The sequence below is a fragment of the Capsicum annuum genome, chromosome 11 (genome assembly GCF_002878395.1).
Source record: "Capsicum annuum cultivar UCD-10X-F1 chromosome 11, UCD10Xv1.1, whole genome shotgun sequence".
Taxonomy (NCBI): Eukaryota; Viridiplantae; Streptophyta; class Magnoliopsida; order Solanales; family Solanaceae; genus Capsicum; species Capsicum annuum.
Window position 1 is genome coordinate 131201696 of NC_061121.1, and position 20279 is coordinate 131221974.

At 34.0% G+C, this 20279-nt stretch overlaps 1 pseudogene; it reads left to right on the top strand.

Annotated features, from left to right (window-relative positions):
- The first annotated feature begins 16789 nt into the window (after positions 1–16789).
- On the top strand, positions 16790–19848 carry LOC107846392 (annotated as a pseudogene).
- Positions 19849–20279: the final 431 nt, after the last annotated feature.

The following is a 20279-nucleotide window of genomic DNA, read 5'->3' on the forward strand; positions in this document are numbered from 1 at the left end:
AGCCTAAGGTTCAATAGAGTCCCAGGAAGTCTTAAAGCCATATCTAGTTGAGTTTTTTATATGCGTGTGTTGTGGACCACACTTATGTGCAAGAGGGTATGAGATGTTTTAGGAACATTTTACCTTTTTTTATGTCTCAGATCGTGCTATAGCAAGGTTCTCTAGGGAACCCATATAGATTCAAATCATGCTCCCTTCATGTCAACTTTACCTTATTTTCAAGGTAATATAAACAGTGAATCTCAAGTCCTAAAGATAGGGCTTTCTCATATTGTATCCATCAGTTAAGTTATGTTCTAATGTTGTACGGATCTCATTTATGATTATCAGAACTCGATTTCAAACTCGGATTTACACATGCCATCAGATCCCTTCTTAAAATCCTATGATAGCATGTGACACAATGTTAGAAGCATGAACCCAGGAGTCAACCAGTAGACAAGTTGGGATACTATATCCAAATTGAATAGATTATGTATTCATGGGGATAGTTGTGCCAGAATGAGTCAATAGGCTTGAACAATGCGAGTTAGAAATTTAAGTTTATTGACTTAAAATTAAGCATGAAGGTGTGAATATGATATTAGTAGTATGTGAGGAAACAGAGGCAGATAATATATTTAGTAAGGAGATCATGTGTTGATCAGAGTGTAAGGATATGATGATGATTGCAGTTTAATTCAGAGATTAGTTTAGTGTTTACAAAGTTATGATGATGGCTTAAATCTAAGAAAGTGAAGATAGATCAAGTAACCAAGTCAGGCTATCAGATTCTAGTAGTAGTGCCAGTATATACAGAAAAGCAGTTAGGGAAGATGATTCCCGACCCATCCTTATCTCAGCATAAAGCTTCATACTTCAGTCAACATAGTGCCTATGCATTCTTTATGTTTCAGATTCCATGGATATAGCTTATGTTCACACATGTTCCATAAAATTATGTGCGCTTTCAGTTCCAAGTATAGGGAGTTCAGTTCTAGATCACTCAATGTTACAAATCATGTTTCATGAACTTAGAAATTCTAGACTCAGGTCATGCAGCTCATAACTTATGTACACGTATCATGCTCCCCAGAATACTCAGTTTCCATGACTCATGATATGCCCTCACTGACCAGATAAATTTAGACTATATCATGTATATACTTAGTTCAGACCATATTTGGTAAATCCATATTATTAACATTCTATTCCTTAAATTTCAGTCATGTGTCAAGTTCATTCAGCATCCATTTATGTTTCAGGTTCTCCTTATTTAACCCTTTATAAGCTCTCCTTGTGGAACAGTGTAGTGGTGAGCAGTCACTTACATGGGGGACAGTTAATGTTTTATGTTAAAAGTAGACTGTTGCATGTATTTTTTATATGAGGGCATAAATACGAAAATAGGCTTGAATATCCTGTTAGTATGCAAGTAAAGGGCTAGAGAGAGGCAATACTTAGAAAATTGTAAAAGAGTATGAATGAATATTTAGATCTTTGACTTATGTCAGAATTCATTATGCGACTATCATAACTCGGTTGCCATCTCAATTATAGTTCCATTTATCAAGACCCAGTATTTAGTTACAGTATGGATCCCAGTTACAGTCTTAAAATATAGTGTCAGCTTCAGATCAATATTCAGCTTAGAAATTTAGTTTAGTTTTAGACTTATTTGACCATAGCATAGAGTTATTAGCTACTCCATTATAGGTATTCTAATACTTCAGTCTATGAAATGTTTCCAAATCATGTAATACGCTTGGTTTTGTTCTCAAACAGTATAGCTTTTATGAAATCCATGATCAGTTGCCTCATGTTACTCAGTTAGACTCTTTCCATACGCATAATACTATATGGTATCAATCCAAATACTCAGATTAAGTACAATTGAGTCTTGCATACCCAGCATTTAGTTACTAGTTGCTCAGTTAATCAGATAAGTCAGTATGTCTATGCATTCGTGCATCACAGTTCAGTTTCAGATGTTAGATAATTAGTCATGATTTTGTATCTAGGTTCCTTGTGCATCGCCTCAACATCCTCAACCTTTTAGTAAAGTCAGTCTGGTATCCTTTAAGGGACCTAGTGTCCCAAGGGTGAGATACATGATAGACCCCAAACATCCATGATTCAAACATGTCATTTTCTTTAATGAATCCAGTCATGAGTAGAGGTATTCATAAGTGGTCCTCTATATCCAAACTCAGCAGTAAGCCATGTACTCAATGGCTCAGTTTAGCCACGATATGATACTTGTCCATGTCATGCATTATAGACTCGGTTTAGTTCATGTATCATGCTCCAGACTCAGTTATGTTCTTATGTTTCTACTCATGCATAGTGAGTAATCAATCTCAGACTCATCAGTATTTTCAGTTCATGGAAGCATTCTTCATTGAGCTTACTCATTCTCATGTTCAGATTTTAGTACCAAACTTGTTATTTAGTTCTATGCTCAGTTTTTAGTTCAAACTTGGTATCTTTACCATTGCATGATTATGAGCCAGTTCAGTCATGTATTCTTGCATTAGATATGCGTGATCAGCTTACCAGTAATTTTATTCATGTATTTACATATCATATCAGTCATAAAATCAAGAATCAGATATGAATGGATTCAACTTATCAGTTCACATCAGATATGTATTCTCAATTTGAGAAACTCAATTTATCAGAACACTCAGTCCTATACTCATAAATCAGCTACCCATACATTAGATATGCATGTACAGTACGATATGCTCAGTTTATAGTTATGTCATCCATAAATCATGTTATTTCATTCTTTCACAATACTCACGTTAGTTGTCTTTCTCCCCTATCATTTAGTCTCATCCGAGGACAAATGTTTCCAAGGAGGAGATATTGTAATATCTCATATTTTGGACTAGAATGAAAGTTCATAATTCCTATGCGTAGAAATTTTTAAAGCCTTGAACCCTATGTAAATTTAGTGTGTTAATAAATTATGTATGTGGGGATCTATTTGAGCATGAATTTATATCATAGAGGTTTCCTAACTAAAGTTCAAGTTGAAAGCTTTCTTATCGTTCAATTTTTAGTGAACGTCAAAACTTGGGTCAAAATTAATCAGCCATAACTCCTTGTATTTATTGAATTAGAGGTCCTACTGTATAAATCAAATGAAAGAACTTTGAATTATCTTTCCAACGATACTAATTTTGCTAAAATCAAACACCCGATCAAGAAGTTATGACGTTACAAAGTAGAGTACAGCGCCTGACATAAGGTATACGACGCACAACCTAAGGTGCGCAATAAAGAGTGTGACACACACCTTAATATGTGCAATAAGATGTGTGGCACACACCCTAAGGTGTGCAATAAAGTATGCTCCGCACATGTGGGTGTCCACGGGACTTAAAAGTCCCTTTTTTTGGGTAAAAATGGTCCTTTTTCCACCCCTATATAATGCCTAAACACGGAATTAAGCCCTTATTTCACCAAAACATATTCTTTCTCTCAAAATACTCTCAAGAACACAAACTAGGGTTTTCATAGAAGATTCAAGCTTGAGCAATTCTCTCCATCAATCTTTATGAAATTGAGAAATAAGGTATGTGTAGTATTCATCCACAGATCCCTTTCATCCGTGGAGCTCAAGAATTAACTTTTAAATAGTAAATTATGATTTTTAAGATTTGTTATGATTATATTTATGTTGATGATTATGGTTTCAGTTTCAAGGTTGTATTTTTATGTGTTTCCATGGAATATATGACTATGATAGTTGAAACCCATGAATTTTGGATGGAGTAAGAATGGTATGTTAATAAGTATACCTATGCCCAAAATTATGCATGTAAGGTGTTTGCTAAAATTCCTAAAATGATAAAAATCATGTATTATAATTTAGGGGTGAACTATATGATAAATTCATGCTAGTCTATTATGTTCAAAGAGCTCACTTGTCATTGTTGTGCAATATATGTATTAATGAAATGTACATGATGATTGGGGAATGGATTTATAGTGTGTCTATACGTCTTCCATGCTATCAACAAGATCATGATTTTGAAGTTTCACATGAGTTATCCCCAAATTATTACAATATGAACTAAATGTTACATGTTTTCCATTCCCTTATGGTTAAATAGTTTCCATGCCATTTTTATGAATAGTATATGTTGTCAGAATGCCCATGATATTAGAATATGATATTTATGACTTGATTATAAGAATTCCTATTCATGTTAGATATTATGATGACCATGTACTTCATGAAATCCCTCACTCATATATTATGAATTGTTATTGATGGTCATGTACTCAAGAAGGTCAAGTTGTGTTAGTTTCCTTCAATTGATTCCTGGGGGTTCTTGTACCCAAAAAATGTAGTTGTGTATCTTGATCCATGTCATGTTATCATAATACTCTCAGTCGAGCCATGCTCTATAGAATTCAGTCAGCAACGTGACTCAGGAAAACTTAGTAATCTCAGTAATCTTAGTAGTCTAGTAATCTCAGTACTCAGTAACCTCAGCAACCTCAGTATTCACTGTTAATCTCAGTAACTTTAGTAGTCTCAACCAGTCCTCAGAACTCAGTACATTCCATCAGTTATCGAAATCTAGTAAACTTAGTTTAGCTCCATTAAACAATACCACTAGTATCATTCTAGTTAATCAGTGTCAGTTCACCTAATCAGTTTAGTTCAGTTATTCAATTCAGTTTCATTATTCATTTTATTGTCCTTTACATGGCAGTAGAAGTTAGCACCAAGTGAGCCCAAGGATGTGAACTCACCTGCCAGTTCAGGGTGTGATTCTTAATAGTCATCCTTATGTTCCAGAACTACGTATGCAGCGTAGGTTGAGACATCTTAACCTATCAGATTAGGGTTGATAAGGTGGCTTAACCTGTTAGTTTAGGGTTCCCATCATTGTCATTTAAGTACCTACCAAATAAGGGTCACTCACAGCTATCCTTACCAGTGGCGCGGTATTGACACCACTTCAGTTGGGGAAGAGACTAAACCCTAACTTATATATGTATGTTATTGGGGAATGACGGTTAAACAAATACTTCCCATAGTTTCAGTCCTAGTCTCAGTAAAAGAACTCAGATAGTTCTTTAGATTTCAGGACTGTCAGATATAGTCAACTCAGAAATAGAATGGAACTTAGATAGTTCCTTCAGATTTATGGACTGTTAGATACATTCACTTATGCTATCAGTTATATTAGTTCTCAGAACTTATGTTATCAGTCACATTAGTTATCAAAATTTATGATATCAATATTCAACTTCAGGACTGTCAGACATAGTCAACCAGACTAGTTCTACATAATCAGAACTGTCATATACAGTTATTCATGTATCAGTAATATAGTACTAGTCTCTCAATATTTACTAAGACAGTATTAGTTCCTCACTTATTATCGATTTAGGTACTCAGTATTTAGTTTTAGGACTGTTAGACACAATCAATCAAACCAGTTCTTCATAATTTAAACTATCAAAAATAGTCATTCATCTATTCAGCATCTCAGTATCAGTACACTCATGTTGTAAGTATTCATACTTAGTAGTCAGTATCTCCACGAGTTCAGTTATAGTTACGTATGCATGTATGTATTCTCACGTTCATATTAGTCAGTATTGTTCATGCATATATTTTTTTCATTTAGCCTACCTCACTCGTATACTTAGTACATATAGATGTACTGATGCATTTGCACTATGGTTCTTTCTCTTATGTTACACTATAGGTTCAGAGGCACGATCTCCAGAGCAGCTGTAGGATTCCAGGGTTCAGAGTTTGCAGTGAATCCTTCTCATTCAAGGATGATATAATTATTGCTTTATTTACTATTTTATTTCAGTTGCTAGTTGGAGTTAGTTGGGGTCATATCCCATCAAATCCTTATACAGATAGTTTAGAGGCTTTCCTGACTATAGCATGTTAGACAGTTATTTCAATTTTTTTTGGTATTGTTATACCATTTTTAGACATTGTTCTTATTAGATACTTTATTCAGTTCAACCTTATGATTTATTTTTCTTGTTTTCCTTTTTTTATACATTTATTATGCCATTTTATAGGTACAGATATCATTTATGGGTTTGTTTGTGGTCCTTCAGGGTCATGAGCACCGTGTAGCATTTTGATTTGGAAAATCGGGGTGCTACAGTATATATAATTTCTGATAAAGTATGTATAAAATCTATTTTAAGTTGTATTCTTTAATCATGTGGTAAATGAAAATTTGTCAATCATACTTCTTCCAGTATCATACAACTCATAAACAAATTGCAGACTCATGTCTTTGTTTGTTTATTATTGTATCTTCCTCATCCTTCGTCTTTCTTTTTCTCTATCTCTTTTCATATCTTAATCTTCTTCCTCCTCTCTGCTCTTCCTCTTCCTCACCTTCTTATTCTTCTACCTCTTCCTCTCCCTCTTTTTTTTCCCTAAATTTTTTACAAATATCAAGTTCAATCTTCACCAAATATAGTGTCAAAATAAAAGACTGAAATACAAAGAATCAAAAAACACAACTAAGAAATAAGATCAATGACTAGTGTTCATATAAAAGGACAAGGGAAACCAAAAAATCATAAGTGGATAAATATAATAGGGGAAGAGCAGAAATTCCAGGTATATAAAAAAAATCTCCAAAAGAACTAGATATATATAAAGCTAAGGTAGATCTATTCTTTAGTGGAGTTAAACAAAAATACCATAATACAAATAATGAAGAAAGTGAATACTTATTAAGATACTCAACTAACATGAGTATTTAGTTAGCAGTCAGAGTATTAAAAGTGAGTCACAAGTAGTTGAGTTAGTTATAACTAACTCAACACAACTCTATATAAAGCACCATATCAAGCATTGTAAAATCATTAATTCAATATCACTTCTATGATTCTTTCTCCCTATTTTCTTAATTTAATTATTGAGTTTTATGGTTTACTTCAATCTTGATTACCTTCATGGTATCAGAGCTCTGATCATTTGTAGTAAAACTCAAATTTTGAGAATTCTGAGTTAGTGTTGTTTCTTGTTCTTGTACAAATTCAACTCTGAGAGTGGATTTGGCTGTTGTTTCTCTTTTACTGATTGAGTTGATTTATGAGAAATCAACATTTGAGTTTCATAGATGATACTCAGTATTAGTTTCTCCAAAATAGAAGTTATTTTTCACTAAATAAGAACTTTTTCTTCTTGTTCTTCTTCTTCTTCTTCTTCTTCTTCTTCTTCTTCTTTTCTTCTATTTTTTGTTCAAGAAATTCTGTAGTGTGTATTCATGATGACGAGTGAACAAAGAAATGGGGAGAGCATGTAGTGTGGACAATCTTCTAGTTCTTTTTCTCAAAATGGTGTCAATATTAGATTTCCAATATCAAGTCAAGGTATTGACTATAATCATCCTCTTTTCTTAAGTCCTACAGATGTTAGTGGCCTTAGCATAATATAATTTCAATTGGTTGGTACTAAAAATTTTAATTGTGGTGTCATTCAATTAAACTTGCATTAATTTTTTGAAATATGATAAGATTAATTAATGGAACATTTAGGAAAGACATATTAACAGAAGAGATATGGAGTCAATGGAAGAAGGTCAATGCAATTGTCCTCTCTTGGGTAATGAACTTACTTTCTAAGAGTTTGTTGAGTAGAATTTTATTTTCCTCTAACGTGTGTACTGTGTAGGGTAATTTCAAAGAGTGATTAGATCATATGGATGACTTAAGAACTTATAGTTTACATTAACAAATCACTACTTTGCAACAAGGAACAAAATCTATCTCTACATATTATACCAAATTAAGGAATATATGGGATAATTTTGAGTCTCTTTTCCCCCCACCTATGTATGATTGTGAAGAGTCAAGAGTATTTATTACTCACATGAAAAGGCAAAAGTTCTATCCGTTTCTTATGGGATTAAGTGAAGTATACCATCAGGCTAGAAGTTAAATTCTACTAATGAATCCTTTTCCTAATATCAATCAAGCCTATGCTATGATAATAGGTGTTGAAGCTAAAAAATTAGTTATTATTTCTACTGGTAATTTTGGAATGAATGTTATGTTATCTAACAATTTGGATTCTATTGCTGTGAACTCTAAGACTAGTGAAAATTTTGGAAAAACTGATGGTGGTTCTTTTGAGATTTAGAAGTGTAAGAATATACAAGCTTAGTGTTTGACTACTCTAAGTGCAAGGGGCGTAACAAAGGATATTGAAATAAATTGGCATAACTAGGTTTGAAAACTATAATGGTGCACACGTGGTCAATACTAATCATGTTGATAGTCTAGAGTAATAAGAACATTCATGTATGGGTTGAATGTTATTGGCCAAAAAGGAAGCTGGAACGATCACAATTCAGGTGGTTCTCATATTACAGAAGATTCTCAGTACTTAAAGCCTAACACCATTACGGATTCTAAAAGAGCTGTGAAAGAAATAGTCTAGGGATGCACCTTTACCAAGATAAGTATGATCAAATTCTCCTAATAATCCAAAGTGGTCATTCTAATTGAAATGTTGATAATCTTATGCAGTAAACTGTGCAGATAAAACATTGTTTATTTTTTAGAATAGTGAAGTATAGCTAATTAATGTTGGAGCCACCAATAATATGGTGTCCAGATTAGATATGTTATTACTTGATTTTATGTGTAAGTGTACAGAGACAAAGAAATTGTCCCTACCTAATAGAGTGGTATCATAGGTGATAAACATGGAATCTTATGATCTATCTACTAAAGGTATTATCACAAATGTGTTTAATATTCCTTAATTCTTGTATAATCTACTATTTTTGAGCAAGATAACCAAGGAATTAGGTTGATCAGTCAAATTCTTTCCCATTTTTCTGTATTTAAGGAGATTTATAGTGGGAAGGTGAAGGAAATTGGTAAAGAGAAAGAGGTCTTTACTTACTGCTGAAATATCTTTTAAGAAGGGATAACTCCCAAGTGTCAATATCAATGAAATCTAAGGAATCAGGATCCAAGAAGGAGGATATAGTGTTTTCGCATAGAAGTTTAGAACACTCTTCTTTAGTAGTTCTTAAAAAATTATTTCATATGAACAAGGAAAATGTATGTAAAGTGTCTAAATGCATTATTTTTCCATATGCAAAGCAAACAATATTAGTTTTTCCTTTCAGAATTGTTAAGACTCCATCAAGTTTTAAGCTGGTTTATCTTAAACTTTGGGGTCCATATAATACAACTACTTTTGATGGGAACAAATATTTTCTTACAGTGGTGGCTGATTATTCAAGAATGACTTGGTTGTTTTTACTTAAGCATAAACCAGAAGTGTGTGTCTATCAAGTTATTCCTCTAATATGTTAACACCCAGTTTGACAAAAATGTCAAAGTAATAAGAATAGATAATGGTACTAAGTTTGTCAACTCAGTTTGTTCTACTATATGTAAAGAAATGAGAATTATTCACCAAAGATATTTTCCATATAGCCCTCAGAAAAATAGAGTGGCTAAAAGGAAACATAGAAATATGTTGGATGTAACTAGAGCATTGCTATTTCAGGCTAAAATACTATTGATATTTTGGGGTTACTGTGTTCTAGCTGCTGTTTACCTGATCAATAGAATTACTAGTAGTGTAGTATCAAATTATATTCCTTATAAGAGGTTATATGGTGTTAAACCTATGTTTACTCATCTAAGAGTACTTGCTTGTTTGTTCTTTGCAAAGGTTTTGAGTGAACATTGAAAATTAATGCCTAGATCAAGAAAGGTTGTACATATGGGGTAGTTCAACACCCAAAAAGGCTATGTACTGTATGATCTTATGACTATGTCATTCTTTATCAGTCGAGATGTATTATTTAGAGAAGACGTATTTTCATTTACTGAAATAGGTACCATAGTTAACAATGGTGTACTTTTTGATCCTTTCTTCAATGATGATGGTTTGATGTAGAACATTATGTGTAGTTATCCAATGGATACTATAGGTTTTGTTCCTACTACACATGTTCCAAAATAGATTATAGAAATACATCCTCCTACAATTGCATTTCTAAAACACCCTGAGTTTTATCCCTTGGAAAATTTCTTAGGTTTTGAGTCTTCTACTGATCATACGATCCATCATACTAGTCGTATGGTGAGGGTAAGTGTTAGATGACCAATCTCATATGTTGGCTAGTGTTTAGTGGGTGAGGTTTTAGTATGGTTATGGTTTAGTGGGTACGGATCATATGGTTGGTGATGGATCAGTTTGTTGATCCTTCACTTAAACTAAAATTTTGTAACTTAACTTGGATCTGAGTACAAATGTCTCACCATTAGTTATGAGGATAGGGTACGAGTGGTATAGTCTAACTCGTATGTAGGATAGTGTCCAACCCCTCTTCATTCTATTATGGGTATAGGTTAAGGGTACTGGTCATATGTTGGGTAAGAGTTGGTATTAGTGGTCATATATTTAGTAGTGTTGGGGTCTACATAAATTCCTAGGGTACAAAGGATGGGTAGCACTCATATTTAATGGTACGGTTTGGGTGGAGTAGTCATACCCACCTATAGAAAATCTTTTACAGTTTAAGTTAGGGGTATTCTAGACATTTCCTCTCTTAACCCATCATGACCCCATGACCTAAAACCCTATTTGGACTTTATTTACCCTATTATTGTAATCTTAAATACTAAAAAACTCTATCAAATCTCTCTTAATCTCTAGGGTTAAGCGAAGGCTAGAGTTCCTTTCAAGGCGGTAAATTAAGGCTCTAAAGGTTAATTTCTCTTAGTTTTCTTTGTAATCTAATGCATGTTAGTCCTTCCTCATTGTTAGTTTAATTAAAGGTATGTTTTATAAAGGTTTTCATGGAATAAGGGTGATATGGTTTTGGGTTTTGAATTAAATATTGGGGGTTTTGGTTATTAAGGGTTGATTTATGTCTTCCCATATTTTTACTTTTGGTTTTCTTATTATAATGGTGGTTTAAACATGTGGTTGTATGAGAATGATCAATTGGAACTTGGTTTTTGTTTTGGAAACTATATGTCGCCAATATGTTTGTTAAAATGCCTATGAGAATGCCTGTATTACATAATTGGACTTTTATTGAAAACTTTGCAACATATAAAATGGTGTGGGAACTTGGTATAACATGGTGATGGAACTTAAATTAGTTAAATTGTTTTCATTGTCAAATAGTAGGGCCTTAGTGTCCATATCTTTGATTAAAAACATTGTGGGGTACACGAGAATCACCAAAGTAAATCTAATAATGGAACCTATGGGGTACATGAGAATCCCCAAAGTGATTGGCTAAGAACAATGCTTGCAAGCTATAGTCCGAATAATGATACCACTTTTTATAGCCTTGGTTAAAATTACATGGAATTTTTAGTTTTGTGGTGTGCTAATGGTTTTAATTGGGAAATAATGGCGGGTTATGATAGCTAACTATGAAGGTTTGAGTCCAATCGATGAAAATTAGAAAATCATAGTTGCTAATTTGAGGATTGGTCATTGCGACCATATACTTGTGGGCTAAACGAGAATCTCCTAAGTTATACTTGTATATATGTATCATAGATGGTGAAGGGTACAAGGGAATCCCCTACCCCTGTGATATCTTTAGTTCGTACAGCTACACATACTGGGCCCATTCAGGGGGTAACACTGGAACCATATATCCTGTGGGTTGTTCTAGAACGATTACACTACCCAAACCCAGGTTAATAGTTTTAAATGTAAGCTACACTCGATTCTCTTTCCCATCATAGAGATCCATATGGTTATTTACTTCATTTTAAATATCGGCATTTTCTTATCCTTATCTTTAGTACATGCTATCATTCAAAAAACACCCCAAGAATTGGACCCCTTAAAAATTTCCAAGGTTTTGGACTCACTAGGCTTGGTATGACTTAAGGGTACCATTTGTACCCTTGAATACGACTTATGAAGTGTCTTAATTGTTCAATAGTACCCTAGGAAACATTTTTGGATTGGCTAGTACAAAAGATATGAATCACTAGGTTATAAGTCGTATAGGAGCATACGAGGGGTGTAAGGCAACTCGTACGGTGAATGATTGTCTTGGTCTTGTAGAGTTTACCCTAGGTATAACCTTTGGATACAATTGGGGGTGTCACTCGTACCCCTAATTAGCGAGGAAGAGTCACACGGAAACTAGTAGGTAAGGTTATGGCATTGTTTGGGTAAAAGTTTCTGTACCACTCATTACCTAGGGTATGGGTGGTAAGGGGTATTCGTACCCCTGGACATGACTTATTTTAAATTTGAAGCCAAGGTTAGTTTGGATATTTCCTAATCCTAAACCCTTATGTCCTCACATAATATAAATTTTGGTAGCCTTCCAAAACACTTATTAATGGTTTAAAACACGTCAAATACTCTCTCAAACTCATACTTGAAAAGATTGGAGGCTAGGGTTTCTTTACATGTTCTTCAAACGGATCAAAAATGATGATTTCTTGCATAAATCTTCATGTATAAGGCACATGTTCTTCAAACGGATCAAAAATGATGATTTCTTGCATGAATCTTCATGTATAAGGCATATTATCCTCCTTCATTGTTAGTTCTAACTAAAGGCACATTTTTTATAAATACTTTCATGATTTCATTGATTGTATGATTTTGGTTTTCAAATATCATTTGGAGGTTTTGATATTAAATGGTTAGTTATTGTTTCCTATGGTTTTAGTTATACTTTTATATGAATTAATGATGGTTTTGGATAATCTTATTACATGGTAATGGTTAAATTGTAATTGGAATTGGTTTTAGTCATATTATGGCCCCAGTATGTTTAACAAAATACTTATAAAGATATGTTCATTGCATTGGCTATTTTAATAGAGCTCTTTTATGTTATAAAACATTGTAAAGAAATTATGCATAGTTTAAATGGCTTGGAATGGTAAAAGACTAAATGGTTATGCTTGTGGGGAACATAGAAATCCTCCAAGTGGTTTAAAATGGTAAATGGAATGGAACTTGAATGCCTCCTTAAACCCATAATTGGTTGGCTATGGATGATACTTGTAAGTAAGGGTTAATATGATTATATTAATATCAATGGCCTTGGTTAGTAAATACATATCAGTTTCGTTATTTGGAAATTGGTTTTAATTGGGTAATAATGGTAGTAGGTGGAGCTAAGGCATGAAATATGGAGGTCCCAAGGGGATCAAAAACTAGAAACTCATATTTGTGGATACGAGGTTGGTCTTAGTGACCATGCACACGATGTCACACTATATTTTGGGGAATGTACTTTTCATCCCAAGGATTACTTCCCTGGTCGTGCGGATACACTCACTGGGGTCCCTTCGCTAGGGGGAGCTGAACATATATAGCCCATAGACAGTTTAGGATGGCTAAGCTATACAACCTAGCTAAAGGTTTTAAAAGCATGCTAAACTCTATTCCCTTTCCTGGCATAGTTATATATACGTATAGTTGTATGAATTATGGATGGTTATACTTGGTTTTATAAATAGCATTATCTTATCCTTATCCTGAGTGCCTGCTAGTTTTCACCCATTTTCCCATCTATTGGCAGCTATATACCCACGCTATGCTGTGACCGACCATTGTACTCCTATTTCTTAGTGATCGGAGTAAGGCACAATCAAGGTTTGATTGAAGTGGAGACCTTCCATAGTTTGGAAGGTATCTATTTCATTTAATGGTGTACTCTACATACTTTTTGTCTTTCATAGACTTTGGTTTTTGGCTATGGTCAGGGGCATGTCCCGATTAAGTACTCTTTGGTTGGTTTACACCCATTTCGTGGACAATTGTGGACGTGGGTCTGGTATGGATTCTTTTGTTATATATACATACATACATTGGCTTATTATAATGGTAATCATTTATGGTTTTCACATTGGTTTGGTAGGATACTGGGTGGTTGGACTTGGTTGGGTTGGTCTCAGATATAGACTTATCCCAAATTCACCATATGATTTGATACACTATCTTGATATATGTTCGGACTTTAGCTAACTTAAGGTATGCGTTTGGTGGTTGGGTTGGAAAACAAGGCTAGTTCTCAGTCTTGGTTGGTCTTTGTATTTCCCATTACAACAAGGCCCGTGTTTGGGTCATGTTAAGTTGGTATCGGAGCATTAGGTTTTGTTGTCATGGGGTGTCCACAAAGCTGTGTCGAGTAGAGTTTTAGTTATGATGTGTCATGTAGCACACTTATAATTAGGAGACTATGAGCTATTTAGTATGTTTTCCTTTCTTTGTTATTCTACTTTTGAGCCATGGAGTCTAAGGTCTTGAACTTATTTTTGAATCTTTCTTTGTTCACTCTTTGGATCATACCTTCTCAATGATCTAAAGGTTCTTGGAAACTCTTACTTTCCACTCGAGGACAACATGGATGGATCATGTCTAACTCATGAGGCACAAACCTTGTTAAGTGTTGCAGTTGCTGGTTCCAGGGGAGTCCAATCCACATCATCCCATTTTCTTTATATATTTTGTGGTCTGTCGCACCATGGGTATTATGAGGAAGGAAGGAATTGGTGTTTTTGTTGTGGACAATTAGATCCCATGCAAAGGTCGTGTTCCATAAGGATTCCTGCTTGGGAAAACTAGGTATCGGCTGCTACTTCCCTAGCTATTAAGGGAAACTATTGTATCATATCTTAGAACTCGAAGGTTTGTTTGAAAAGGGAAATCTTTATTATTTGACCTGGGTTATAGATTCTAACTTGAAAGGTCTTTCTTTGCATTGGGTTTTGGTGGTGGATAAATTTATTAAGGTACTCTTGACTACCCTCATGGTGTCTTTCTAATGGAGAGATTTGTTTTGGATTGATATTGTCTTAGACACTTGTCCAATTTCTAATCTATATTCATAGAATGGTTCTGGTGGAGTTAAAAAATCTTTAGGAGAAATTAAGGGATCTCTTAGACGAAGGTCTCATCAGTCTTAATGCTCACCTATGAAATATTTTTTTCTTCTTTGCATAAGGGGAATGGTTTTCCCTTGAAATAGATAGGTTGTCTATTGGTGACCAAGGAATTTGGAGTGTCCTCCTTCTGGGGTGGACCATGCTTATGTATATTCTATAAGGGTACTTTGCAAGTAAAACATGGTGGTTGGTAGATTCTAGGCTTGAACCTAGATGTTTGATCATGGTAAAAAGAGTATGTTAACTCGGGATAGGAATTCAGAGATTGCAGAGGTAAATTGGTTGGGTGGATGAGGTTGATGACTTAGGAATTACAATCATGAGAAAGTTGTGACTCATAGGCTAGGGATTTAGGTTGAATGATGGACATGAATTGGGGGCCTAGTCATGGGATGGAGCATGGAGCTTGCATGTCTCTTTATCCCTATACTTTCACTTTATTGTTAGGATTAGATTGATTAATAAATTCAAGTTTTAAAATGTGGTGTTTAACACAATTGAGGGTTTTGACATGATCACAAACTTAATTGATTCTTTCATGAATTGTGATGCATTATTCATGTTTTGTTAAAGATTATGAACATTGTGGGATGTATGGGAATGGTAAATGCATTTCGGGGTACACTACATGAAATTTCTTTATTTATGACCAACGTTTAGAGATGAATCATTAATCTCATCTCTAAAAGTAGATGTATTAGGAAGAGATTAAAAATTGGTTCTTAATATTATATTTTATTGTGAAGGTACAAAATCTGGTCCTAAAAAAATATTTAGTTGGTCCCAAATTGTAAGTAGGAGTTTTAAGCAGGAAAAACTAATGCCAAAATGTAATTAAAATTTAACAATTTTTTTGTATTTCACTTAGTATACTAATAAGTGCCTTAATTAATTATTCATTTTTCACATGATCTAATACATGCCTAAATACACGAGTTCTCTAAAATAATACATATACACACTATACATCATTTTTAATCCTCAAATACAGCGGCTGGTTGTAAGTTTACCCTAGAACTCCATCAATATACACACCAATTTTGTAGATGCACAATGAGTGAGGGAGCAGCTTTGCCAATTGCTTCTTTAGTTTAGGTTATTGCAGGTAATTTACCCTAATCTCTATTTTATCTTGGTAGCGAATTCGAGGTATGATTTTTGTTCTATCTAGTTGCATTTTCCTTCTAAAATTGTTCGAAATTAGTTTTATTGCTTGGTTGTTCGAGCTAATCAATGTTATTCTTCATACTTTATTCTATCCGAATATGTCATTTTTTTATTTTTACAACTTGGTAATTTACTATGAAATTTGTCAATTTATGGAAAGTCAATTATCGTCTCTCTATAATTCAGTTCCTATGTTTAGGACTTTTGTTCTTTTGTTTTACTGTTATTGTAGAGAAGATTAGATATATTATGTTCTGTTGCATATACGGAAACATATAGATAATTGAAATGAGACGTTTAGTGCTAGTAATATAATTCAAGGACTGTTTGTGGAATTAAAGTAATGATTTTTAAATGAAAAAAGAGTCTTAGCTTATATTTGAACCTGCCTCACACAGGATGTGTGAGATTTGTTTTGTATTGCCATGGTTATGGCTAATGTGCTTTAAACTATGATTGCTTTATGTTGAAATTAAGTATTAATGAAGATGAAGATTCCGGAAGCATATAAGTGTCATTGCTTGGCATAAGGATCTATTGGTGTTATATGTTGCACTTGTGATGGCGCAGTTAAGGGCAAGGGCAGCCTGGCGCACTAAAACTCCCGATATGGTTGGTATAAGGATCTATTACATATGTTTATACATCCTGTTTGTGCTTGTATATGTGTGTGCATTTTGTGCCTATATATATATGATTTTGGAAATTAAATATTTGTATGGATCTTCAAGGTTTGGGGCATAAAGCATGGTGGCCTACTGTAAGAATGTTCCATAAAAGATTGAACATAACAGATGTTATTGCTTCATATCTTTTCTTAGTTGCCTGTAATTTTTTATTGTTGGACAACAAATTCCTTTTCTGATAATCAACATGATCATTTGGTATTTCCATTTGTTAAATTTTGTTCCTTCACTATTATGCCTTCTACTCCACTAAGTACAAGTGTAGTTTATTGGGTTGTCAAACTTTATAATTCAACAATATATAACCTAATGATATATTTAAGCATGCTTTGACATACTTTTAGTCTCAATAGTATCATCTATCCTTTTGTTCAGAAAGGACGGAGTAGCTATTTTGATACAGATCCCTAATATAGAACTATCATAAACCGAAGCTTTTTATTGGAAATGGGAGCTTATGCATATGCTCGCCCAACATATTCTGTGGCTCTATACTTAGTTTCCTAGAGCTTGTATAACCTCGTTTGTGATACATCAGAGAGTAAGATATAGATCAGTTGTTTTGTTATTAGTGACCTGAGGCTGGTGAGACATTCTATAGTACTTTGTTATTGTTCCTTGGTATTTCATTCTTCTATTATGTTGTGTTCCTATAATCTAATGAACACGTTAAATTCTTGGTCATGCAAAACTTCATAATATTCATATTCATTTTAATCTTCTATTATTATATTTATTCCATTGACTGTAAAGTTATTCTCCTCAGTGAGAGAGAACTTGCGGTCTACCAAAAAGGAATATGCTAACATAGAAGATGATCTGAAGTCACTTCAGAGTGTTGGACAAATTATAAGAGAAGTTCTCCAACCTCTAGGTAATGAGTGTTGTAAGTAACCTTTATACTGACTAATATTCATGTACTCTTTTAGTCTTAGAAATGTGTTATTGATCACAAAGTGTTTATTTCTTTCTTTTACATGTAAAAAGTTACTTAGACCTTCTATTACCTTTTCAGTGATAGTAAAAGCTAGCAGCGGTCCAAGGTATATGGTTGGCTGCCACATTAAAGTGGACAAGGAAAAACTAACTTCAGGCGCAAGAGTGGTTCTCGACATGACAACATTTACAATCATGCGGGCACTTCCCCGTGAAATTTGTAATTACTATTTTTCTTGAAAGTGTTAAGTGTCCTCGACATGACAACATTTACAATCATGCGGGCACTTCCCCGTGAAATTTGTAATTACTATTTTTCTTGAAAGTGTTAAGTGTCTAGGTGTACATTTAGAATTATTACATATGTTCATCCCCAATTTCCTTACCATGATAAATTAATGGAAAGTTGATCCTATTGTATACAACATGCTTCATGAAGATCGTTGCAACATCAGTTACTCTATTATGGGTGGACTGTCACATCAGATCATGGAGCTGAGAGAATCCATAGAGTTACCTCTAATGAATCCCGATCTTTTTCTCCAGAGGATTAATCCTTCATAGGTAAATTATTAAATATAATTTTCTGCATTCTTTTATATTTGTTGGCATGGACAGAAAAGCTTTTGCTTGTAATATCACTTCTAAGGTGATTGAGGATTCTATCTCAGGGTGTTCTTTTCTATGGACCTCCTGGATAGGGCAAGACATTGTTAGCCAGGGCAATCGCTAGCAACATAGATGTCAATTTCTTAATGGTATGCGTACTGGAATTTGGTTATATCTCTAGTCTAATAACATCTCATAATGGAAATTTATAATTGGTGATTGCTGCAGGTCGTATCAAGTGCCATTATTGATAAGTACATTGGTGAGAGTGAAACATTAATTTAGAAAAAGTTTAATTATGCTCGTGATCACCAAGTAAGACTTCAATCGGATTAGTTTCACATATTGGGAGTATTGGACTTGTAGAATGATTTTAGAGGTTCCTTTAAATGTTGACACTCTATTATATTTATTTGTAGCTCTGTATCATTTTCATGGATGAGATAGATGCAATTGATGGACACCGTTTTAGCGAGGGAAACAATGCAGACCTTGAAATCCAAAGAACACTCATAGAGTTGCTCAATCAATTGGATGGATTTGACCAGCTTTGAAAGGTCTGTATTAATCTTAAATGTATATTTCCATCAAAATATGTAAGGATTTTTTCCATAGTCCATAATTTAAGACGTGCATCCTTTCTTAGCCTCTCTTTGAACTTTCCAAGTTTGATTTACCTCCCTTACCAAAATAATCTATTAACTTTAATTGGGTTTGCTGATTAAGGTAGGAATGATTAGTTATTTATCATAGTACATGATTGGAATCTGTGCATAAGATGCACCATTAAATGATTTATTCTCAAATTTTCCTACTTGGGTTGTGATTGGGGGTGGGGATGGGGGTGGGGAAAATCCAGGCTCCAATATTTTTTTCCAATTATTGAAATTTTTGTTATTTCAAGAACGAAATTACTTAGTTTTTTTTAACTTGTAAAGAAGGGTAGAATGAATGAAACCAGCTGAGAGATATTGTTTCTTCGCCAGGCCCTATTTGATCTTCATTTTACTTTCAGGTAAAAATGATTATGGCAACAAACAGACTTGATGTTTTGGACCCAACTCTTCTTTGTCCTGGTAGGTTAGACAGAAAGATAGAAATATCCTTTCCTAATGAACAATCAATAATGGAAATCTTCAATATCCATGCTGCTGGGATCGAAAAACATGGTGAAATTGATTATAAGGCTGCTATTAAGCTCGCTGAGGTTTGCTAATGATGCTAACTAGAAATTATTATATTGCTTCTATCGCATCAATTTTCTGATGACTTATTTTATCCTCAGGATTTTAATGGGGCTAATATACATGATATTCTGCACAATATGTGGACTCCATCCTTCTGTAATATGTCTTGACGCTTGCTAGGTCCCTAAAACTTCACTCTCCGACATTGAGTGAGATATTTTCCCAAAATAAATTCCATCTCTTCAAGAATTCATCCACAAGCCATACTCGTAAGCTAAAGTGATATCTCTAGTTCTCCGACCCTCTTCCATAATACCATATTTACAACTATCACCCTTTCCACAGAGCTTGTACCCCCACCCCACCCTCCACCCCCCGCGAACATCCAAAGTCATTTGTGTAATAAAGCTTTATTAAAGACTTTTAAACCTTTTAATTCAAAGGTATCTCATTTTTTAGAAGATGTAACAATCTTTCAACGCACCAAGTGAAATTTTCTTGCCCCATCCGCCTCTTTACCTAAAATTAATCTGGTTTCTTAATGTTTTTTTCTTCTACTGTCGTAATATTTACTAATTAAATATACATTATCCCCTTGAAAAAGTGTAGTGCAAAAGATGGCCCATTATTAAAAAAAAGTTTTGTTTTTTCGTGGTTGGAATTTTATTTTTAGTTGGTCAAGTTGAATTTTTCAGCGTTCGGTAGTTTCCCTCCTGTTTCCCTATTGTATGGTTAGCAATATCATGTAGGTTCTTTTATTTTGAGAATAAACCTTTAGTTTTAGGATTCC